Source organism: Chiloscyllium plagiosum, unplaced genomic scaffold, assembly GCF_037043375.1.
Source record: "Chiloscyllium plagiosum isolate Xiang-an unplaced genomic scaffold, Cpla_swu_hap1 HiC_scaffold_7, whole genome shotgun sequence".
NCBI classification, from domain to species: domain Eukaryota; kingdom Metazoa; phylum Chordata; class Chondrichthyes; order Orectolobiformes; family Hemiscylliidae; genus Chiloscyllium; species Chiloscyllium plagiosum.
Window position 1 is genome coordinate 2345827 of NW_028270145.1, and position 27009 is coordinate 2372835.

A 27009-nucleotide genomic window follows, 5' to 3' on the forward strand; every position below is an offset into this window, starting at 1 on the left:
TATATTATGTGCTTCTGCAATTAATTTTTCTCCAAAACTTAATTTCCATTCATGGATTTCCTTCATGAATATTTTTTCATAACAAAAAGTGATTATACTTTTTCCATGAATGACATACTTTTGAGTACATTTTTAAATTGAAATTTATGATCTCTTCAATTTTTTTGAGAAATGTTGATTTTACAGCAGTTGTTATGTGAAATCAAATTTTGTTGCTTGCTATATTGAGTGGCCTAGTAATTAAGTGATTGAGTATAACTAGGGAGAGAATAGGGCCCCTCAAAGATCAGCAAGACGGTCTTTGTGTGGAGCCGCAGGAGATGGGGGAGATACTAAATGAGTATTTTGCATCAGTATTTACTGTGGAAAAGAAAATAGAAGATATAGAATGTAGGGAAATAATAGATGACATCTTGAAAAATGTCCATATTACAGAGGAGGAAGTGCTGGATGTCTTGAAAAGCATAAAAGTGGATAAATCCCCAGGACCTAAACAGGTGTACCCTAGAACTCTGTGGGAAGCTAGAGAAGTGATTGCTGGGCCTTTTACTGAGATATTTGTATCATTGATAGTCACAGGTGAGGTGTCAGAAGACTGGAGGTTGGCTAACATGGTGCCACTCTTTAAGAAAGGAGGTAAAGACAAGCCAGGGAACTATAGACTAGAGAGCCTGACGTCGGTGGTAGGTAAGTTGTTGGAGGGAATCCTGAGGGACAGGATGTACATGTATTTAGAAAGGCAAGGACTGATTAGGGATAGCCAGCATGGCTTTGTGCGTGGGAAATTATGTCTCATAAACTTGATTGAGTTTTTTGAAGAAGTAATAAAGAAGATTGGTGAGGGCAGAATGGTAGGTGTGATCTGTATGGGCTTCACTAAGGCGTTTAACAAGGTTCCCCATGGGAAATTGGTTAGCAAGGTTAGATCTCATGGAATACAGGGAGAACTAGCCATTTGGATACAGAACTGGCTCAAAGGTAGATGGAGGGTTATTTTTCAGACTGGAGGCCTGTGACCAGTAGAATGCCATAAGGATCGGTGATGGGTCCTCTACTTTTTGTCATTTATATAAATGATTTGGATGTGAGCGTAAGAGGTTAGTAAGTTTGCCGATGACACCAAAATTGGAGGTGTAGTGGACAGCGTAAAATGTTACCTCAGATTACAGCAGGATCTTGATCAGATGGGCCAATGGGCTGAGAAGTGGCAGATGGAGTTTAATTTAGATAAATGTGAGGTGCTGCATTTTGGGATAGCAAATCTTAGCAGGACTTATACACTTAACAGTAAGGTCCTAGGGAGTGTTGCTGAAAAAAGAGACCTTGAAGTGCAGGTTCATAGCTCCTTGAAAGTGGAGTCGCAGGTAGATAGCATAGTGAAGAAGACGGTTTGGTATGCTTTCCTTTATTGGTCAGAGTTTTGAGTACAGGAGTTGGGAGGTCATGTTGCGCCTGTACAGGACATTGGTTAGGCCACTGTTGGAATATTGCATAGGAGTTTGGTCTCCTTGCTTTCGGAAAGATGTTGTGAAACTTGAAAGGGTTCAGAAAAGATTTACAAGGATATTGCCAGGGTTGGAGGATTTGAACTATGGGGAAGGGCTGTTTTCCTTGAAGCTTTGGAGTCTGAGGGGTGACTTTATAGAGGTTTACAAAATCATGAGGGGTATGGATATGATAAATAGACAAAGTTTTTTTTCCTGGGATGGGGGAGTCCAGAATTAGAGGGCATAAGTTTAATGTGAGAGGGGAAAGATATACAAGAGACCTAAGGGGCAACGTTTTCATGCAGAGGGTGGTACGTGTATGGAATGAGCTGCCAGAGGACGTGGTGGAGGCTAGTACAATCACAGCATTTAAAAGGCATCTGGATGGGTATATGAATAGGAAGGGTTTGGAGGGATATGGGCTGGGTGATGACAGGTAGGACTAGATTGGGTTGGGATATCTGGTCGGCATGGACGAGTTGGACCGAAGGGTCTGTTTCCGTGGTGTATATCTCTATGACTCTATAATGAGATGTTTTCAGTAGCACAATTTTTTGTCTACTTTGAATCAGGCTAAAAATTGATCAGACTTAAACATAAGGGAATTTTATTTGCTCCTGTCACTGTACCTCCACAGGAAGGTGCGAAAATTATGCTTATAAGAAATGTATTAAGCTAAGGAAAAGTAAATATTAAGTGGAACAAATAGAAGTTATTAATTGATTACATAGAGTATAAGAATAAACTTACAAATAATCATGCAGCATTTAGTTTTTAAAACCCTGAAATCTAAATTCCCTTGTTTCTTGCTGCAAAAATATGCTGTTGAATGTGGAGATCAAAAACATTCCAAATTTAATGCAATGTTTCCTAATATTGGCTGCCGCAGCACTTTGAGCAATACAATTGGAGTCTGTGCTTGCATGATAGACCAGTTAGCAAAAGTTATCACTCTTCATTTTTGTTCCTTTACTTCCTTGCTCGAACGTGGGTGGACAGTACAGGACAAATGCGAATGTGGCTGTTCAGCCACCACACTGGAAGGTTTACCAAGATTTGTGAGGAATGGTCACTCAGGCAGTGCACTAGAGGATTACTGACCCTCTGAACCCATAGAATAGTACTAAGCATATAGGCTGCCAAACATATTGAAGGCAGAACAAAAAAAAATGCAGATGCTAGAAATCAGAAACAAAAGCAGAAATTGCTGGAAAATCTCAGCAGGTCTGGCAGCATCTGAGGAGAGAATGCAGAATTAATGTTTAGGGTTCAGTGACCTTTCTTCAGAACAGCAGAATATGTAAAGCAGAAACCTGCCTGTTAAGGTCCAGTGATATGCTGTACCAAAACTGAAACATTGTACAGCAGTAAATTTCAAATTTGTTTATCCTTTGCAAATTTTATATTTTTCATGTTCTGAAACTTCTCTTTCTTGTCCTATCCCCATTCTACTAAAAAAGTGATGTTCAGTGTGTAAAATAATCAGAACATCTTGGACAGGATTGCAGATACGTTATAAAGGCTGAGGAAATAATGCCCAATCTATTTTTTTTAATGCATAGGTGATTTATTGAAGTGCTCCACCCCCACCCCCACCCCTCCACCATTTTTTGGTTTGGCTTCATGTGTGGTAATTTAAGAGAGCTGCCTTGTGCACACCTGGTTGGAATATTTTGTGTGTGCTGGCTATCGGAACAATACTGAAAGGAATTGGGATTTGGGGAACATTGAATTCTTATGTTTAACTAACTGAGCACTGTCAACTTAGAGTTGTCCTCAAATAACATTTGCTGTTTTATCTGATTCAAAACTGCAACTATATAATGATCAGGAACTTAAAGGTTACATGAGTAATATTTGTAGCCAGATTTGGTGAAATCCTGGGTTTCCTCAAAGTAATTGGAAGTTATTTTTGACATCTTCTGTTGCACCTGAGTCCACTGGTTCTATCACTCAACTTTGAGATTCATTACAATTCAATTCTGATAAAAAGAGTCACTGGACTCAAAGCATTAGCTCTGTGCACTTCCTGTAGATGCTGCCAGCCCTGCTGAGCTTCACCGGCAATTTCTGTTTCTGTTTCAGATCTCCAGCATCCGCAGTTCTTTGTTTTATTTGAAATTTATCTGTTATTCACTGCAGGTTCAAGCCATAACATCTCGTATGTAGTGACTCATCTCAATACACATCCCATTTTTCTATTAATATTGTGACAGCTTCTACTTTCTTCAGTTTTGTTCATTCCTCTCCTTAGGCGATGTCTCGATTTGAGATATCTAATCAGTCAACACTAGTCGCCTCTATTAATTTGCTCCAATAATTTCTTTGTATGTGAATCTTAGGTGGTGACATTTGGCAGTATATTTTCAATGAGCAACAGAGAAGAACATTAATCAATTCTTGCTTGATATCCATATGTGCATTTTCTGGCAGGAATCATTTTTAGTGATCAGTAGCAGTTTTTTCACTTCTGCTACTCCTGCACCTCATTTGTCAGCTGTGTACTGAAGCTAACTGTAATGTCTCAACTAACTGGCTCAGTGATACCTGCTAAATACTACCTACTGCATCAAACCCGCTACCTTTCCAGTCTGTATGATTTAATTCTACACCTTGCAATGTAGCTGTCCAAAATTATCTGGAGGAAAAGACATCCATCCTTTTATAATGGAACTGCTCCTCAGCCAGCTTGTGAAGCTCAGGAAGTTATAAATATTTACATGCGTGATTAAAATCTCACCAATAGTATTGCTCATAGTTGGTTAGAAGAAATGCTATTTTATAATGGGCACACACAATATGATATACAATAATAGAAATATATTGCCCTATATCTTGATTTTCAATTATATTATTCAAACAAGAAAGTAGTTCACTTTCACTGTGTATCTTCAATTTTTCTTGCCCTTCCCCATCACTTTTATGTTTTACCCTTTTTCCTTCTACTCATCTGCTACTCATTGTTTACTTGCCCCACTCTAATTGCTGTTTGTGCATCTATTTATCGCCAAATTAACTTCATTGCCAATGCAACCCTTACGAGATATAAATTGCAATTTGTCCCAAATTCTACTGCCTGTATCTTGTCCTACTCCCTGTCACCACGACCCTGTCAACAAATTGATTTCAAATCTCTTGCTCTTGCTGTCCCATACCTCTGCAAACTCCTTCATCCCTATAATTCCAGCACTTAAGGAGGTAATTCATGACTCTGCAAAAATGCATCCCAGTAAGGAGGAGATATACTAAGAGAGGGCTAAACTAACCATGGCTAACCAGGGAAGGAGAGTATTGAGTTGAAAGACAAATGTATAAGGAGGCAAAAAGCAATGACATTCACAAAGAATGGGATAAATTCAGAATCTAGCAAAGAAGGACAAAAGATAATAAAAACAGAGGAAATAAACTACAAGGGCAAACCAGCAAGGAATATAAAAGTTGATGATAAGAGTTTCTTTAAATCTATAAAATGGAAGAGAGGGCTCAAAGTGAATATAGCCTGCTTAAAAAATGAATCGGGAGAAACGGTTATGGGGAACAAGGAAATAGGAAAGAATGTAAACAGTTTTGCATCAGTCTTTACTGTGGAAGATACTTTGAACATTTCATTTATACTAACAAATACAGGGAAGAAATTAATTACTATCACTAGAGAAGTAATATTAGATAAAGTAATGGGGCTAAAGTGAATAAGTCCTCTTACCTCGATGGTTTGGATTCTAGAATTTTAAAAGACATAGCCATGGAAATATTGGATTCTGAAGAAATATTGGAGAATTTGAAAACTATCAGTGTGGCACCTTGATGCAAAAAGTGCATATCTATAGACCGATTAGCATCTATTATTTGAAAAATGTTGGAATCCGTTATGAAGGAAGTAATAGCAGAATATTTGGAAAATCATAATCTAATGAAGCAGACTCAGCATGGCTCCATGAAAGGGAAGATCATTTCTGACTAATTCATTAAGAATTTCTGAGGAAGTCTCAATCAGGATAGATAGAAAACAGCCAGAAGGTGAGTTGTTTTTGGACTCCAGAAGGCATTCGACAAGGTACCTCAAAAAAGGTTAAGTCATAAGATTAGAGTCCATGATGTTAGAGGTAGTGCATTGGCATGGATAGAGAATTGACTAATGAGCAGGAAACAGCAAGTGGGTTCTCTTTCAGGTTGGCAACCTGTGACGTAGAATTTCACAGGTTCAAACAACTGTTCAGAATATATATTAATGAGTTGAAGGAAGAAAGCAAAGGTATGGTAACAAAATTTGCAGATGACACAAAAATGGGTGGAAAGGCAGCTTACGAGAGGGATACATTTTATAGACAGATGCGGTGATAAATTAAGTAATTGGGCAGAATGTTGGGAAATGGATCATAAAGTGGTAAAATGTGAAGTTCATTTGGAAGGGAGAACAAAAGAACCATATTATTTAAATGGAGAAGAACTGCAGGAGACGACAGCACAAAGGGGCTTGGAGTAACTTGCGCATGCAACTTAAATCTAGCATCTAGGTGCAGCAGGTAATCAGGAATGCTAATGGAATGTTGGCCCTTATTTTATGGTGGTTAGAGTATGAAAATAGGGAAGTCTAAGATACTGGTAAGACCGTATATGGAGTACTCTGAACATTATTTAATTGGAGGCAGTTCAAAGGAATTCTCTAGGATGATTCCCCAGTATAGAGGGATTTTCTTATAAGCAAAGGTTAAACAAGTTGGGAGTCCAGCCATAGTGTCATAGAGCTGTACAGCATGGTAACAGACCCTTCAGTCCAACATGTCCATGCCGAACAAAATCCTAAATTAATCTAGTCCTACTTGCCACATTTGGCCCATATCTCTCTTAAACCCTTCCTATTCATGTACCCATCCAGATGTCTTTTAAGTGTTGTAATTGTACCAGCCTCCACCACTTCCTCTAGCAACCTATTCCATACAGCACCACTCTCTGCGTGAAAAGGTTGCCCCTTTAGTCTCTTTCAAATCTTTCCCCTCCCACTTCAACCTATGCCCTTTAGTTTTGGAGTCCACCATCCTGGGGAAAAGACTTTGTCTATTAACCCTATCTATGCCCCTCATGATTTTATAAACTTCTATATGGTAACCCCTAAGCCTCCGCCACTCAAAGGAAATAACCCCAGCCTATTCAGCCTCTCCCTGTAGCTCAAACCCTTCAACCCTGGCAAAAACCTTGTAAATCATTTCTGAACCCTTCCAACATCCCTCAAATGAAACAAGTAGGATTTTAAAGGGTTTTAACAGGGTAATTGTTAGGATGTGTTTCATCATGGGAGAATCTAGGACAGAGGGCATAGTCTCAGAATAAAGGGATTACAATTTAAGACTGAAATGAGGAATTCTTCACTCAGAGGGTTCAGTGTCTTTGTAACTCCTTGCCATAGAGAGCTGTGGAAGTAGAGTCATAGAGATGTACAGCATGGAAACAGACCCTTCGGTCCAACCCGTCCATGCCGACCAGATATCCCAACCCAATCTAGTCCCACCTGCTAGCACCCGGCCCATATCTCTCCAAATCCTTCCTATTCATATACCCATCCAAATGCCTCTTAAATGTTACAATTGTGCCAGCCTCCACCACTTCCTCTGGCAGCTCATTCCATACACGTACCACCTTCTGCATGAAAACGTTGCCCCGTAGGTCTCTTTTATATCTTTCCCCTCTCACCCTAAACCTATGCCCTCTAGTTCTGGACTCCCCGACCCCAGGGAAAAGACTTTGCCCATTTACCCTATCCATGTCCCTCATAATTTTGTAAACCTCTATAAGGTCACCCCTCAGCCTCCGACGCTCCAGGGAAAACAGTCCCAGCCTGTTTAGCTTCTCCCTATAGCTCAAATCCTCCAACCCTGGCAACATCCTTGTAAATCTTTTCTGAACCTTTTCAACTTTCACAACATCTTTCCGATAGGAAGGAGACCAGAATTGCACACAATATTCCAAAAGTGACCTAACCAATGTCCTGTACAGTCGCAACATGCCCTTCCAATTCCTGTATTCAATACTCTGACTAATAAAGGAAAGCATACCAAACGACTTCTTCACTATTCTATCTACCTGCGACTCCACTTTCAAGGAGCTATGAACCTGCACTCCACAGTCTCTTTGTTCAGTAACACTCCCTAGGACCTTACCATTAAGTGTATAAGTCCTGCTAATATTTGCTTTCCCAAAATGCAGCACCTCGCATTTAATTGAATTAAACTCCATCTGCCATTTCTCAGCCCATTGGCCCATCTGGTCAAGATCCTGTTGTAATCTGAGGTAACCCTCTTCGCTGTCCATTACACCTCCAATTTTGGTGTCATCTGCAAACTTACTAACTGTACCTCTTATGCTCACATACAAATCATTTATGTAAATCACAAAAGGTAGCGGACCCAGCACCGATCCTTATGGCACTTCACTGGTCACAGGCCTCCAGTCTGAAAAACCACCCTCTGTCTTCTACCTTTGAGCCAGTTCTGTATCCAAATGGCTAGTTCTCCCTGTATTCCGTAAGATCAAACCTTGCTAATCAGTCTCCCATCGGGAACCTTGTCAAATGTCTTAATGAAGTCCTCATCAATCCTCTTTGTTATTTCCTCAAAAATCTCAGTCAAGTTTGTGAGACATGATTTCCCACGCACAAAGCCATGTTGGCTATCCCTAATCAGTCCTTGCCTTTCCAAATACATGTACATCCTGTCCTTTAGGATTCCCTCCAACAACTTGCCCACCACCGACGTTAGGCTCACTGGTCTATAGTTCCCTGGCTTGTCCTTACCACCCTTCTTAAAGAGTGGCACCACGTTAGCCAACCTCCAGTTCCGGCACCTCACCTGTGACTATCGATGATACAAATATCTCAGCAAGAGGCCCAGCAATCACTTCTCTAGCTTCCCACAGAGTTCTAGGGTACACCTGACCAGATCCTGGGGATTTATCCATCTTTACCCATTTCAAGACATCCAACACTTCCTCCTCTGTAACATGGACATTTTGCAAGATGTCACTATTTATTTCCCTACAGTCTATATCTTCCATATCCTTTTCCACAGCAAATACTGATGCAAAATACTCATTTAATATCTCCCCCATTTTCTGCGGCTCCACACAAAGACCGTCTTGCTGATCTTTGATGGGCCCTATTCTCTCCCTAGTTACCCTTTTGTCCTTAATGTATTTGTAAAATCTCTTTGGATTCTCCTTAATTCTATTTGCCAAAGCTATCTCATGTCCCCTTTTTGCCCTCCTGATTTCCATCTAAAGTATACTCCTACTTCCTTTATACTGTTCTAAGGATTCACTCGATCTATCCTCTCTATACCTTACATATGCTTCCTTCTTTTTCTTAACCAAATCCTCAATTTCTTTAGTCATCCAGCATTCCCTATACCTACCAGCCTTTCCTTTCACCCTAACAGGAATATACTTTCTCTGGATTCTCGTTATCTTATTCCTGAAGGCTTCCCATTTTCCAGCTGTCCCTTTACCTGCGAACATTTGCCACCAATCAGCTTTTGAAAGTTCTTGCCTAATACTGACAAAATTGGCCTTTCTCCAATTTAGAACTTCAACTTTTAGATCTGGTCTATCCTTTTCCATCATTATTTTAAATCTAATAGAACTATGGTCGCTGGCCCCAAAGTGCTCCCCCACTGACACCTCAGTCACTTGTCCTGTCTTATTTCCCAAGGGTAGGTCATAAATCAGGTGAAATTAACAAGACAGTTCTCCAAAAAAATGAAACCTGATGGATCCACCACACCTCGCTTCTACGGATTGCCTAAGGTATACAAACCGGGGGGCCCCCTCTGACACATAGTTTCACTCCCTGGCACACCGACATAACGACTAGCAAAGGAAAGCCACCAAAAACTGAAATACCTAGTAGAAGACAGGTCACTTCATCACTCCACTAGACGAACCAAAAACACAAAAACCAGACAACGCCAACTTCATCAGCAAGGACAACATTCTCAAGCAAGTAGACCTGTGCTTCACTACCTACTTCACTTTCAATGACAAGACCTACAAATAAATCAATGGGACACCCATGGGATCACCTGTATCAGACTTCTTAGCAGAAGCAGTAATGCAGAGACTTGAACAAACAGCCCTCCCCACAATCCAACGCAAACTTTGGGGCTGCTACGTGGATGTCACCTTTGTCATCACAAAACGGAACAAATTAGAGGAAGCCTACAACTTCATCAACAACATCATTACTGGCATAAATTTCACAAAAGAGAACAACAGCAGACTCCCCTTCATAGATGTCACAGTGGAACAAACAGTTAATGAAGGACTGCAGACTGGTGTCTACCGGAAAGCAACACACACAGACCAGATACTTAACTACAGAAGCAATCATCTGAACACTCACAAACGGAGTGTTCAGAACATTATTGAAACAGGCCACAAAACACTGCAGCACCCAGGAACTACGAGTGGCAGAAGAAAAATATTTTATAAGGCGTATTCAAGAACAACAGGTACCCGATAAATACAGTCCACCGATCCTTAAACAACAAACCCAAACATGTAGATACAACATGCCCAGAAACTCTAGCCACACTACCATACATCAAAGACATCTCGAAGATGACTACCAGACTACTATGACCCCTTGGCATCACGGTAGCCCACAAACCTACCAACACACTGAAACTAAAGGATCCTTTACCAACAACAAGCAAAACGAATGTCATTTACAAAATACCCTGCAAGGACTGTAACAAACACTACATCGGATAGACAGGCAGAAAACTAGCCACCAATAGACATGACCCACTATCACTAGTATCCTGACATACAGACATACAAGGACACCACTTCAACTGGGACCACACATCCATCCTAGGACAAGCTAACAGAGACACTCATGGGAATTCCTAGAAACCTGGCATTCAAACCCCATCAATAAACACTTCAATTTTAACCCCATTTACCAACCTTTGAGAAGAAGAACCAGCAATGATGTAACTCCCCCCCCTAAACAGTGCAAGACACATCAAGAGAAAGCAGGACAGAACACCAGCACTTCACTGGAGGCTCACTGATGATGTTACCTAGCATGGTGATGTAACATCTGAAAAGAAACCTTTCAGTTCAGCAAGCAAACTTACAAACTTTACCTCAATCTTCGCTACAAATCTTTTCGAAATTCACATTGCTAAAGACACATTAGCATCTATTTAGGCAGCATTCAATTGTGTGTAGCTCCAAGGTGCCCAAGTAAATTGAAATAATTGGAATAATGGAGAAAGCTCACAGAGCGTGGACTCATTTCTAACTCCAAGGAAGTTGTTTATATTTGTTGAAGCTTAATCAATCCTGCTGCAGGGCACCTGGAAGTACTCAGGGATGCCCTTATAAGAACGGGGTACGATGCTCAACTCGTCGACCGCCAGTTCCCACATACCATAGCAAGGAACTGTAATGACCTCCTCAAGAGACAAACATGTGCTGCAACCGACAGGATACCCTTCGTTGCCCAGTACTTCCCAGGAGCTGAAATACCACGCCATGTTCTTCGCAGCCTGCAACACATTATCAATGAGGATGAGCACCTCGCCAAGACCTCCTCCACTGCTCGCCTTTAAACAACCGCCAAATCTCAAACAGATCATTGTTAGTAGCAAACTGCCCAACTTTCAGGACAACTCCATACAACCCTGTCACTTTAGGAGCTGCAAGACGTGTCAGAGGGTGGACATGGATACCACCATTACACGTGAATCACCTTCCACCATGTCTGTGACAGGTACTCATGCTACCCAGCCAATATTGTCTATCTCATATGCTGCAGGCAAGGATGCCCTGAGGTATGGTGTGAAACCGAGCAGAGGCTACGGCAGCAGATGAATGGGCACCGCACAACAATCAACAGACAGGAGTTCCCTCCCAGTTGGAGAACACTTCAGAGGTCCAGGACATTCGACTTGGACCTTCAGGTTACCATCCTCCAAGGCGGACTTCGGGACAGGCAGCAGCAAAAAGTGGCCGAGTAGAGGCTGATAGCTAAGATTGGTACCCATAGGGAGGGCCTCAATCGGGAACTTGGGTGACCACCATTGCACTATGCACACACACAGACACTCCTACACACACGTGCACTCCTACACACACACACACAGACACTCACACACACTCCTACAGACCCACACTCTCACATGCACCCTCTCACAGACTTAGACCCCTTTACACTCACACACACAAATACACACACTCTCTCTCACAGACACTCACAATCCCCCATCCCAGACACAGACGCACGCGCACACATACACATATACGTTTGAGGGGTGAATTTGTATTTGCAGAGTTACACTATACTTTGCTCAAAAACTGCATGAATCCATGTAAGACTCAGTTAACTCTTTTTTTTAAATTGAAATGAGTCTAAACACAGAAAACAGCACACAGGTGGCTAACACCTTTAACACATTATCTGGGCTGACACCAATTGTTAAAGTTAACCTGAGAATGTAACTTTTTTAAAAAGTTTTGTGATTTACATATGAAAGAAGTGAAACTAACACGGTCATTCTAACAGATGAGAGACTTAACAAACAATCAAGGTATTTTTTAATGGTATAATTTCAGTTACATCACACTAAACTTCTGCTATAAATTCTGCGTCTTACAATTGTGTACTCCACAACCATCTGATGAAGGAACAGCGCTCCGAAAGCTCATACTTCCAATTAAATCTGTTGGACTATAACCTGGTGTTGTGTAATTTTTAACTTTGTACACCCCAGTCCAACACTTGCATCTCCAAATCATGGTTGCAGGGTAATGCTGCAAGAGTTTCTCAGGACACCAGTGTAGACACAGCCAACATCTTGTGCTTCATCAGTGACCTTTCCTATTTCATAAGATCAAAAATAGATAATGTCTGCAACAAGGCCTAGCTAATATCGAGGCTTAGGCCTAGAAGTGGCAAGTAACTGATGAGCCATTGACCATCTTTAACAAGAGTGAGTACTGAGAACATATTTATATTTGCAGAGAGTGAGAATTAGAACATTGAAGATTTGAACAATTTTTGGTTTGCAAAGAATTTGGAAAGTGAATTTTCGGAACTCAACCCTCTGAAAAACTGGGAATTGTCTACTGTTTACAAAAAAGATCAAATTACTTTGGGAGAAAAGGTTTTAAAAGAGTGATAATAGAATAAAACAATATTCAATGGTCTATGCTTGCTGGACAGATTGGATCTTGGAAGGAACCTAGCACTGAGGGTTGCCTAGCAACAGCCTTTGAACTTTTGTTTTCTGTGTGCCATCAACTTGAGAGTTGTTTAATTATGGAAGGGCTTGCAACCAAGCAATGCTGTCTCTCTCTTTCTCTTCCCCCTACCTCTATCTGTCTGTACCTTTCATGAATGTGGTTGTTTGGGATTAAGGAGTGTATGGTTCATTACTACATGGTAATTAAGTTGATAACCAGTTCTGCTACATGTTTAAAGCATAAATTTGTTCGAATAGTGAAGTCATTTTTGAGTTTTATCAAAGTAACTTGATGAGAATATCTCCTTTGTTCTTGAAAACAGTAATAAAGAGAAAGAAAACAACTATTTTAATGATAGAGTCATAACAAGATATTAATTGGCATCCCTTGACATTGAGTGAAATAACTGTTGCTGAATCCTCACCTTGGCCAAGCAGATATATCCCATGGCTCTGCAATAGAAGAAGGTGGGAATTCTGCAGTGTCCACCTGAGAGGACAGCTGGGTTTCACCTTAAAATCTGATCTCTAAAATGGTGCCTCCTTCAGTATTGTGCTGGGGTTTCAGCTTTGATTTTTATGCTTAAAAATATTGTCTTATTATGTTCACATCTACCCCTTGCCTTTTAGCAATTTGAAGGGATTGTTCCTTGGCTCACTCCTCAACAACCTCTTGCCATCCCATAGAAACCTCTCAAGCAAGAGATGTAATACCTCTACTTCCTTCTCTTCTTTGGCCTTGAAAACTCATTCCAAATGAAATATTGATTTACATGGACTTTAGTCTATTTAGTACACTGCTCTAAACACAGTCTCCTACATACTGGGGAAATCACATTAGGAGATGCTTTTGTAGAGCACCTCTGTTCAGTCCATAAATATGACAGCCTAACATTTTAATTCTTGGCCTTCTTTACTTCGACTCTCTTCTACACAGTTCTAATAATGCTCAACGTAAGCTCAGAACAAGAGTTGGTCTTTCATTTCGGCACTTTACAGCTTTCCAGGCTGAACAGTGGGTTCAACAATTGCAGTACATAACCTCTGTACACAAATTTATTTCTGTTAGTTATGTAGCTGCTAATCCTATTTATGCTTTTTAGAAATGCATCTTTTGTTTCTTTATTATCCCATTAACATCTCTTTTTGCTTTTCATCATTGTCCCTTTAGTATTTAATCCCTACTGCCTTTCACCAAAATACATTTTCTTCCACTTGTCACACCTCCGATCTTATTTACTCAGTTCTGGTGGAGTGTCATTAGACTGAAGCATTAACTTGTTTCTCTCTATGGGTGCTGCCAGACCTGCTAAGTATGTCAAGCTCCTTCTGTATTTTCTAAAGATTTACAACATTTAGCGTTTTACTTTAAATCTGTACCTCTGTTACCAGTGTTTCCAGAATCGTTGCCATTAACCTATAAATAACATTAAGTCAAATATAAAGATGGAATATATGTACTACTTTAAAATGCAGATTAAATTGTGTTTTTGCAGCATGGACTATTTACTGTCCTCTAATTCCATTTCATCTAAAATCTTGGTCATCTCTCTTGGTCTAAGATCTTGGTCTTGTCTGCTCGTGTACAATTCCATATTGTACAATGGCAAATGTGTATTAGAGTGTTGCTATTTAGACGCAAGTGAGGACTGCAGATGCTGGAGATCAGAGTCTAGATTAGAGTGGTGCTGGAAAAGCACAGCATCCGAGGAGCAGGAAAATCAGTGTTTCGAGCAGGAACTGATGAAGGGCTTTTGCCCAAAACGTCAATTTTCCTGCTCCTCGGATGCTGCCTGACCTGCTGTGCTTTTCCAGCACCATTCTAATCTTGATTCTGTTGCTGTTTAGAGTCAGATTTTAAAACGCTGTTGCAGCTCTATTTTTGTATGAATTGAGAAAGGCTGTAGTTCAGCACTGTATAGTTAAAAAAACAAATTTAAAGAATCATGAGGAATTTCTGTGCAAAAAATAATTGATCTATGTACAGAAAAAGTGTACTCCCTTTTTGACACAGTCATGGTTTTTGAAACATTATATTGGATATCTGCTAATATCTCAAACCCATGCATAAATTTCTGATTGTTGGATTAATTGGAACTAGATAAGATCGATGTTTATGTGATGGTGAATGTCAAAAGTTTGCACTACTGTTATGTTCCACTAGATGGCTTTCATCCATGTGGCTTGTGAATGTATTTACTTAACCCATGCAGATGTACATTTTATTTAAAAATGGTTAAATGTGATGAATTCTTTACAAACACAAAATAATACATTATGGGTGCTGTAATTGATTGTAATTAAAAACACAGCACATTATCTTATAATACACTCCCGTATTTTCCAAATGTTACAATCCCTGTTACATTGGATGATGCAAAAAACTTGGTTGTAATCATAAACCTTCAGTTTGATGGTCTTTATGCTGTTGTCCTAATGTCATACGCTGTTTGATTTTCATTTCCATCTGACTTTCTGCCTGGCACAATGGTTGCTACTTTACAGAAGAAGAATTTGAGAGAAAGGATAAGTATAAAATGTGCACACAACTGATCACTGGGTAGTTAAAATTAATTTTAGTTATTTGGATAAAAGTTACACAAATCACAAAATATTTTTTGTGGAAATACAATCTAAACACTACTCTATAAGGCAGATTTTTTGTCCGTTTTTTTTCCACTATGCTGTAGGAAAGCCATCTTGTAGAAAAGGGAGATGGAAGATATGATGAAATACAAAAAGGGTATGGTGCATGTCAGATTAATTCTTCAAGAGAGAACAAGGCCAAATGCAATACATTGAGAGGAGAAGTTAAGAGGGAAGTAAGACTGGAAAGGAGTGAACATGAGAATAGAACAGCAATTAACACAAAAGTAAGGAAACCAAAGTCAAACATGTTGCCAAATGGATCAGTTGTTTTTGAGATAATAATTAGGTAAAAATTATCATTGCACCAAAATGTTTAAATTGATGTAAGGAACAACCTAAGTTGGAAGAGAAACTAACTTCAGTGGGATGAGAGGACATCTACCAGTGTAAGATGGAACTAAAGCTTGACAGGAAAACCAGTTGAATGGTGAGTGATGTTTAAGGAGGCAATGTTTCAAGTGCAGAAAGGTGTATTTCATAAAAAGATAAAAGTAAGGAAACCAAAGTCCGAGCTCCTTAGATGAAAAGGGAGATGGGAGATATGGCAAAACACAAAAAGGGTATGATGCAGATGAATTCTTCAAGAGAGAACCAGGCCAATTGCAATACATTGAGGGAAGAAGTTAAGAGGGAAGTAAGATTGGCAAGGAGTAAACATGAGAATAGAATAGTAATTAGTATAGAAAGGAACTAAAAATCTTCTACCAGCATTTAAGTAATAAGTGGATATTAAGAGGCTGGGTTGGGTGTAGAATGTTCTATTAGGGACAAAGAAGAATATTTAACAGCACTTTATATCAGTGTTCACTGAGGAGGGGGAAGTTGACGAAGTATTGATAGAATTGGAGACAGTATCGGTAATGAATAAGATGGAAATTGATATACAGGCTGGCTTAGATTAGATAAGTCACATGGGCCAGATCCTTGGAATCTTGGGTTACTAAAGGAACTGGGAGTAGAATTAATGGCAGAACTTACCATTGTATTCCACCCTTCCCTGGGTGTGTAGGGAGAGGTGCCAGAGGATTAGCGAGTGCAAATGTGAAATCCCTATTGAAGAAAGAGTGGAAGGACATCTCTTCTAAGTTGGTGAATAAGAATTTGAAAACAACACACAGGTAGAAAAAATAATCAACAGGTAATTGGAAAGGTTTGAATGAATTAAGTAGAGCCAGGACAGATTTCTATAGGGCAGATCATGCTTGACTAATTTAATTGAAAGTTTTTGATGAAATAATAGAGAAAATTGATGTTCAAAATTTATGGGTGTTGTTTATTTGGATTTTAAGAAAGTATTTGGCAGAGTATCTCATAAAAGATTGATCATTAACATTGAGAATCATGGAATAGGAGAGTCAAAGTCAGCTTTCAAGAAAATTGGCTTAAGGATAGAAAACAACAGGGAAATTATTATTGTTTTCAGATGGGGGCAGGTAGGCAGTGGTGTTTACAAATGGTCATTCCTAGGACCACTACTTTTATTTGATATATGTAAATGATTTGGATGTTTGATTAAAAGTCAAATTTCATAATTTGCTGTTAATATCAAACATGGAGATATCAACTGTGATATCAATTAACTGTAACATGACATAGATTAGTAAAATGGGCAGAGAGATGGCAGGTGGATATCGCAATAATACGATTTCATAGAAGGGATAGGAAAGGCAATGTAGACTTGATGGCATAGTTCCAATGTGTATGCAGGATAGAGGACCACAGGGATTCATTTGCATTGATCTTTGGAGGGACATGTCAAGAGTGTAATTAGTAAATAGGATGTTGGGCTTCATAAATAGAGATATTAAATACAAAAACAATGAAAATATGCAGAATCTTTATATAAAGCTCAGGTTAGGGCACAAGTAGAGTAGCGACTTAACCCATTTTTGGAAGGCTGTGAAGGTCCTTGAGAGAATGGTGTGATAGTTTTTCCAAGAATGAGGAATTTTAGCTCGAAGGTTAGGTTGGAGAATGTTTTTGTCCTTTGAGCAAAGGACATTGAGGAGAAATTGTATAGAGGTTTACATAATGTGATATGTTCAGATGAGGTGAATAATGAAAAGCTTTCTCGTTAGCTCATGCAATGACTTAGGGGAGCAGTTAAAAATTTAGAGCAAGAGTTGCAGGGAGGTAAAGAAGACATTTTTACCCTCCAAATAATAGTGACCAAGAACCTATTGCCTATGAGGATGATGTAAGTGAAGATGGTGAACAATTTCAAAAAGTAAGTGGATAGATACTTGGAAATAAACTTGCACAGTCATTGATTAGGGGATTGGGACAAACTAGATTGCTTTTCAGAGAATGAGCATGTATTCAATAGACCATATGACTTTGTGTGCCATAATAACTCTCTCAAAAAAGGATTTCAGATAAAGTAAAATTCTGCACTTTATTTAATCTAACTTTGGAACAAGCATTTGTCCTGACATCTTGGTGTAGGTAACAAAACTGCAACTTTGATGATGTAGTCCACGTTCTGAGAATAATCACCAATTTGGAAATGTTTGGAATTTTTACCTTGATTCATTAATCCCATGTAGTACTGATATAGGCTACTGTTACTTTAGCAAACCAGCATTGCAGTGTCCCATGCCAGCCTTCCAATCTCCCATGGCCATTGTACAGGAACTGGAGAAATTTCAAAGTACTTCCATCAATAATAATGCTAGCTGCTCTTGTAAAACACAAAATAAAATATCTGCTGTTAGATATGATGCATAGAGTGGGCAGCACTTGCTTAACAATCCTAATAGCTGAAAGAACAATCAAATTAAGATCATCAGTCAAGTTCATACCTATGGATTATTTATTCTTGCTAGAAGCAACACATGCCATAAAGCAAGATCTGTAAATGAAAGGAATATGTTCAAGTATCCTATAATTTGAATTGCCTGGAAATTTGGGAAGCCAATGGTTCCCTGTTGCTTTCTCCTTGGCAACACCTTGACCAATCAGAACCAATCTGCCAACCAGTTAGCACTCTTTTTCTCCCACAGTACAAATTGTTGTGATGGTTTGAAATAGGACTTTCTTGATCCTGGCACCAGGGAAACAACATACCATTCTGCTTTTTCGCTGCTGGCCACAGAAACATCTGTCTGTACCTCGAACTGGAGAATGCCCTAACACAATTGATCTCTTGGAACCCGACATACCCCTCGTTGCATTAGAGCCAGACTCCATACCAGAAACTTGGTTGTTCATGTGACGTTCCCCTGAGAATCCATCACCCCCTTCCAAAACAGCATATCTGTTTGAAATGGGTATATCCACAAAACACTCCTGCACTAGTTGCCTACCTCTCCTACCTTACCTAGAGTTAACTCATCTATGTGACTGTATCTGAAACTTCCCCCCCCCCCCCTTCCTATAACTGCCATCCATCACATGCTGTTGCAAATTCCTCATTGCTTCTAACTGTCTCTCCAACTGATCAATTCGATCCGATAAGATTCGCAGCCAGCAGTATTTATGGCAGATATAATCCGCTGTAACCCATAAACTCTCTTTAAACTCCCACATCTGACAAGAAGTACATATCACTCTATTAAAGGCCATTTTTGCTCCTTCACAATCTACAGACCCAGAAAATAACACCGTCTTATTCCTCTACAAACACTGCCCCAGATTAAATTAATAGTTATGGTTTATATTTTAAGTTTAATTAAGAGACATATCTCCAAAAACATATAATCAAGAAAGAACCTACTGTACTCACCACTGCAGATTCTCTGTAGGCCACACTTAAAACAACGATTAACTTATCTGTGCTGTGAACTTCGCCCAACAATTCCTCCAAGATCAGTTATGAATTTTACTGTTTGATCATTTTCCCAGATGCACTCCAATGTCCAGCGATACACTAATTCAAACTTCAAAGGCAGTAACTGTGCAGGTTCTCTCTCTCTCTCTCTCTCTCTCTCTCTCTCTGTGTCCTGGAATGACCTCACCATGTGCTTCCTTTGTCTGTTCTTCTCCCTTTTAAAACTCCTGTTGTTTTGACTTTTTTTTTCCAAAGTTCCAAAACAATGCAACAGCATATGAAACAGTAATTGCTGCTCCTGCAATTCGAGGAAATCACCTCCAACACCTAAAATACCTCAAAAAAGGAGCAGCTGTTACAGCCAGAAACTTTTCCCGTCCTCCATCTTGGATTACCAGAATCCTCAGACCAGTAAACATAACTGAATTGTGATCACTATCACCAAAGTGCTCACCTACCTCCAAATTTAAAACCTGGCCGGGTGCATTATCCAGTACCAAATGTCGTGTGGCCTCGTCCTTTGTCTGCATACTGTGTCAGGAAACCTTCCTGGACACATTGGACAAAAACTGACCCATCTAAAGTACTTGAACTATAGTATTCTTAGTCAATATTTAGAAAGTTAAAGACCCCCTTATAACAACTAACGTGTCAGTCTTGCTCCTATCGAGGATCATCTTTGCTATTCTATCCTCTCTGGAACTATTCAGAGGCCTATAGAAAATTCCCAACAGGGTAACCTCCTTTCCTGTTTCTAACCTCAGTAGACCAGTCCTCAGAAGCCTTTTCTGCAACCATAATTCTGTCGTTGACTAACAATGCCACACCACACCCTCTTTTAGCATTTTGTCTGTTCTTACTGAAGCATCTAAATCCCAGAACCTGCAATAACCATTCCTGTCCCTGCTCTACTCATGTCTCTGAAATGGCCATAATATTGAAATCCCAGGTACTAACCCATGCTGCAAGTTCACTCACCTTATTCCGAATGCTCCTGGAGTTGAAGTAGACATACCTCAAACCAACATCTTGCTTGCCGGTGCCTTCTTGAGACTTGAAACCTTTAGTTCTGACCTCACTACTCTAACCTCCTGTATACTTGAACTACAATTTCGGTTCCCATCCCCCTGCTGAATTAGCTTAAACCCACCCGAAGAGCATTAGCAAATTTCTGCCCCAGGATATTGGTACCCCTCTGGTTCAGGCAAAGACGGCCTTGTTTGTAAAGATCTCACCAACCCAGAAAGAGCTCTAATTATCCAGGAATCCAAAGCCCTCCCTCCTGCAACATATGACATAACTCTAACTCATCGGTCATTCAGTTTTGAAGTAAACTAACTTTTATTTACTCAGTTTAAAAATTTGGTCTCATTATTGGCTCCATAGAATTTATACAAAATTTAAAAATCTTACAACACCAGGTTGTGTCCACCAGGTTTACTTGGAAGCACTAGCTTTCAAAGCGCTGTTCCTTCATCAGGTCTTTTTCAATATATAATTTGTTACATCACACTGTAAACTTTTGCTATAAATTCTGTGTCTCCTACGATCTTATACTCCATAACCACCTGATGAAGGAGCAGCGCTCTGAAAGTTAGTGCTTCCAAATAAACCTGTTGGACTATAACCTGGTGTTGTGTGATTTTTAACTTTGAACACCCCAGTCCAACACTGGCACCTCCAAATCATAGAATTTATACAGTTTCATGTTAGAGATTGGATGTGCATTTTTTCTAATATCTGAACCAAATTGTGTGACTTGAAAAATCTGAGAGTTGAATTTTACTAGACGTTGGCTGTGTTAATTTTGGCAAATTTCATGGAGAGTTTCATTCCATGAGCCCTATTAAGCTATCTCATATTTTCTACCAAAACTTGCTTCCTTGCCTATGTACCACATTCCAATGGGGCTCTCTTGTCACTTTCTCTGAGCACAGGTGAAGGTACTGGCTGCAGGGACATTCTGGGATTCCAGGCATTGATATCATCTTTGAAATCCATCTATGCACCCAGTCAAGCACTAGCAATCTGCAGCTGCCCTGCACAGTTCCTATAAATTACTCAGATATCTTGTACGTAGCAAAATTAGCATTCTACTTCACCGACATTGACCTGGAAGTCTGCGTGCAATTCCTGGAGCTTGTCCTGAGATTTTGGTGCCTGGTTTCCAAGATGGGAAAACCAAAGGTATTTGTGTTAGCACTATGACCTTCATGTTGGGAATTGTTGCTGTCTAGTTTATAGGTGGCAGGTGGAGAATGAGAAGCTGGCATATCAATGAGATGAGGTTATATAATAATGGGGATTTTCATACAATTAAAACAATGAGTTAAACATATTTTAAAATATAATTTTAATACATGAAAATAGGCCTCTTATGAGAATCTTGTTTTTCCATTCAAAACTTAGTTGGAAACTGGGATGTTTTGCTCTTGATGCTGGGAATATCATAACTATCAATCTCATGATTCTCTTAACTTTCACACCAATGCTTACATCATTCACTGGATGAGAAGATTCTATCCTATTTGTTTGCACATCTTATGCAATCATTTTTTTTCCAAAGATGGGATCCATTCTCTTGACTGTTGTGATTGGGATATATTCTGGATTAGGAGAAAAGCAAACTATTTATGTATACTAGAATGATTCCAAACCCTCCTCACCACCAATAAATGCTAAGTTTGTTCACATTGCAGCAAAGTCCACCCTGGTCTTGCCTGTTGTCTATATGAACATTTTCTTTCTTAAAAGGTCTTTTACCCATTGAGCTATCAGAGCTGTTTTTTTCACTCTGTTCTGACTTCTGCTCCAATTTTTTTTTCTCTTCCTTCTTGAAATATTTTCTTTGTTCAGCAAGCTATCACGTATCATATCAAACTGTGCAATTTGTGTTCTTTGAACTGTTGAGCAGAACATATAGATAATTTGACTACATAGCAAAATTACTGGTTCTTTGATTCAGACACTTAGCGGAATCTTACCTAATGAATCCTATAGCATCAACTGTTTGCCTGTCATGGCAACTGTAGCGGAGTCTGTCATGTCTTTAGCTGCACCTCTTGTGGAGGGAAATGAATGAGGATTGGGGATAATTAGTATAAAGCCTAGAGGTGACCACACCAAAGACTTGCATAATCCAATATGAAGCAGAGTTTTTAATTGGTAACAGTACATAACTCAGTGGTCAGGTCAAAGCTGTAACTCTGTTAAAGGATTAAATTTCTGTTGAAGTGATTTTTCCCCTCCAGCTGTACAGGTAGCAGATGGTTTCTATCTCAACAGTTATAGTTGAAGCAGTCTCTCCACTTCTTGTTGGATATGATTTATTGCTTGTCCCAAGACCCCACTTAGATTCAATAGTTTGAACTGAATAAAGGTACCATATGTGAGTTGGGTAAATCATAATTAGTTACAACTGTTGAAGAAAAAAATCTCTTTTTTAAAATATTTAACTTTACCTGCACATAATTGACTTTGAATGTTCAGATGAAAAGTGATTATCTCTCAGTACTTAACAGGAAACAGTAAATTGTACTACACTCTAAAATATATTTCCTTAATAGGAGAGATAATTTCTTACAATTAAATTTGGCATGTAACTGTGTTGTAATATTTTTTTAAAGTTACAATATAGGTGCTAAGTTTTATGGTAGGTTAATGAAGTCCAGGTGCTAACATCATTAGCCTGTTTCTGTGGATTTTTAGCAACTGATCTTTGCAGGTTCAGTCTAATGACTGGAGAGTTTCAATGCTTAGTATGGAAGGCTAATGAAAATTACCTAAATTCATGCCTATAATTGTAAACACGGAATGATAAACAGCTCTTAATAAAATATTGTTTAAAATTACTTGAAAGTGAATATTTTGTAGCTTATTAAAAATAAACCTGAAAAATATTTTTCCAGTTACATTTATAGATCACTAACTAAAAATGAGTTCACGAACTACCTGTACCTTAAATTTGAGTTTCCCTAGCATGTACATTATCACTTGAGGGCTCATTTTCTAATCAACCTGGCTTATGGGAGAAGCAATTTGCCAAGCACCTCTGTTCATTTCTGATTTTGCTTCAGTGAAGCTTTGGCACATATTTTGTCTATGTTAATGTGCTATATTAGCATAAGTAGCTGCTTCCTATTCCTCTCTTCTTCCAATGAGCATAAGCAGTTATAATTTGAAACCATTTGTTTAGTTTACAGTGAGAACTGAAATTTCGTCATGTGTTAAAAGAGAATTCCTATATGAGGGAATTCCGCAGAAGAGGTGACTTCAAATATAATTATTTTAAAATAATTAAAATAGCTATTAAAGTCATTGGCGAAATAGATATACTCAATAATAGCCAATGTGGAAAGGCTAGCTCCATACATTTGATTTTCCTTTTCATCTTGCACTGTAAGTAATATAAAAATGTTGTAATGTTATTTGAAGATGAATTTATATTCAAATTACTTTAAATTGATAACTTTTTTTTCTGTTTTTCATTTAAAAATTCTGATTCCATTCAAAATTGAGATACAAAAAACTAGCTAACTAGTTGACAAAACTTGACAAAATTAGCTAACTTTTGGCATATGTGATAGGTTGAAATTGAATTGGCTTTGATGCTGATCCCAGTAGGAGGGTTCATTAAACATTTTAGAGCATTTTTTCTGCATGAATCCTAGGGATGATTATCAATAGTGCTGGATTTTTATGCTCATTTTCAGAGCCGCTGACTAAAACTACCACTTTTTTTAACATAACTGGCCTTCCACTGACAATATTTCTAGTCTGCTTAATTAATCTCACCTCATCACTGTATTGTAATAAAATGTTTATTTTCAGTACTTCTGCATTAGAAAGCATTGGTTCTATGTGCTGTATCATTTTAAAATGAATGTGGGCATTTTTTAGTGATTGATCCTCTATTTGTAGAATGAGTTATATGTACTACAATATCTAGGTAATGGTCTTCATGCCATATTTTAATATTGAGAAATAGCTGCTTGGAAAGTTTACAAATATGAAGGATAAAATAATATATACAGCAGAGACACAGGGCATTTGACCGAAACAATTTATGCTGGTATTTCTTCTTTATTCATGCCTTTTCCTCTCTTGCCTCATCTAAATCTACCATTGTTACTCTCTATTCTCTCTTTCCTAGCTTCTCCTTCACTGCATCTAGACTAGCCCAGATCCTCTAGTCTCCTGTTTGTCAATCTATGACAGAAGATGCATGTCGGACCCTGTAGAAGTCTTGATGTATAGATCCACGTGAGAATAACCTAGGAAGTTTAAACTTCTAATGGGCAATTCCCCCACCTCCTGGGACCCAGCTCAAATGTTTTTGACTCTGACCTAATATGAAGTGATTTGGGGCAGACCTGCTCAACTTAACTTGATAGTTACCCAGGAAATGTTAGAGTTTTTAAAATCTGGTCTGACACTTGCGTAATTCCATAAAGCAACTCACTTAACTAACCCCCAGCTTGACTTTAAATAGTTCCTTGTCCCCTAACCAAATATCACTTGGCCCAACAGTGACTTTCACCCCAACACAACCATACTGCTACATCCCAACAAGCTACTCCAAACCAGTTCTAACACACACTTTGCCACCTCACCCACTCATCTATTTTTCTTCTCACCCATTCACTGATCCACACTCAAAGACTGGGCTTCTAAATTTGCCAAATAGAATATGAAAACTAGTGCAGCAAAAGAGGCATGTTCTGTTTCTCCTGACTCTGTTCCACTCAATTAAATTCCCTTTTCATTGCTCTGCTGTGCAGTTCTTTTAAACTGGTATTGGAAGATTCTAAAAGAAATATGTAGCGGCCCTGAGTCAGATTAATCTTTGTCACTGCTTGGAGATTCAGGCAATCACTCATTTCAACCACTCCCTGTGGTAAGCAATTTCCTATTCCCAACACTCTTATAAAGAAATTATTTTCTGAATTCCCTGAAACTGGCAAATAATCCAACTTCTATAGATACTCTCTAATCATGCTACTTTGTTGACGCCCAATTCATTTGCACCTTATTTGATAATTATATGGCATCTTATCAAAGGCCTTTTATAAATCTATATAAGTTGCATTTACTGATTTACCATTGTTTACTCTCTCACCTCCTTAAAACAATCCAGTAAGGTTGACGAAGCAAGTTACCTCTTGAAGTCCACATTATTCGTTTTTTTTAGTTTCTAGAAACTATCTCCTTTAGTAGGGATTTCATTGATTTTTAAACCACCAATAGTAAGCTGAATTGTCAATAATTTCCTGCACATGTTCTGTGCCTCTGCTGAAATAGAGACACTGTTAGCTGCCAGGACTTTGCTGCTATCTACTTTTGAAATGAGTTATTAAATATATGAAGAAATTGTATTATCTCTTCCCTAGCTTTAAAATGCTGTAAATTCACTCCATCCATACGAACGGTTTTATCTGTTTTGAGTTTGTTTATTTTATTTCAGTACAACCCTTTTTTATATTAATTGCATTTATCACATCAATCAATATCATGTATACCTATTTGCCTTACTGGTAAATACAAAACAGAAGAATTATTCAATATTTCTTTCATTTTGCCCCTGTGATGTTATCCCATATATCCCTGAATGAGCCTTATTGCCAGTCTTCCTTTTATATTGATCTGTTTGTACTATTTTACTATTTAATGTTCTTTCCCTGCCTCACTAATTACTTGACATAATTCCTAATCTCTTCTTATTCTCTCATCAAGCATTCCTCTGCTGCCTATATACTAGATAGATATTTCCTAATTCTCAATTGTTCCCTTACATCTTTATTTATCTCCTGGTGTTCGATTTGTTCTTTGCATCTAGAATGGTTTTCATCAGATGTAAATATTTCTCTGTCATCATCTCAAAGTATACTGTATTATAGTCCTTGTTGAAAATGTGTTGCTGGAAAAGCGCAGCAGGTCAGGCAGCATCTAAGGAGCAGGAGAATTGACGTTTCGGGCATGAGCCCTTCTTCAGGAATCCTGAAGAAGGGCTCATGCCCGAAACGTCGATTCTCCTGCTCCTTGGATGCTGCCTGACCTGCTACGCTTTTCCAGCAACACATTTTCAGCTCTGATCTCCAGTATCTGTAGTCCTCACTTTCTCCTCTATAGTCCTTGTTGCCCAGGTGTTCTTCTACTTTTTCTTTCCTTCCCTTCCCTGCTCTGCTCCAGATCACAGGATGGATAACAAGTCTTCCCCTGTTGGGTTTTTTATATAATGGATGAGAAAGGAGCCATACATTGTATGAACTCCATTTCCTTATTCTTGTCATCTACCTCTTTTTATATTGACGTGGACATGGGCAATGCTGGCTGGCCAGCGTTTATTGCCTATCCCTACATGCCTTTGAGAAGATGGTAGAGAGCTGCTTTTTTGAACCACTGCAGTTCATGTGCTGTAGGTTGATTCACAATGCCCTTAGGGAGGGAATTCCAGGATTTTTACCCAGTAACAGTGAAGGAATGATATAGGCGATATATTTCCAAAAGATGGTGAATGGCTTGGACATGGTGGTGTTCCCATGTATCTGCTGCCCTTATACTTCTACATGAAAGTGTTCATGGGTTTGGAAGGTTCTGTCTGAGGATCTTTGGTGAACATCTGCAGTGCTTCTTGTAGATAATACTACACAAATTCACAAAAGATCCTTCGACAGCAGAGTAGTTGAAATTCCCCAAGATTACTATTCCAGGTTTTTACTTCATTCCCAGGAGTTTCTGAAGATTTCTTTATCTTCCTTAGTGTGATTTATCCTTTAATGTATTTCATCTATCCATATGGATTCTCTTTTCACCTTGCTGATAGTTGCATTCCTTTTTCATGCTGCCATAATGCTGTCCTTAGGCA

At 38.9% G+C, this 27009-nt stretch overlaps 1 protein-coding gene across 4 annotated transcripts in view; it reads left to right on the top strand.

The window, feature by feature from the left end:
• pms1 (PMS1 homolog 1, mismatch repair system component) overlaps positions 1-27009 on the top strand; it is a 113648-nt gene that overhangs the window by 77812 nt on the left and 8827 nt on the right. The gene's annotated exons all lie outside the window — the stretch shown is intronic.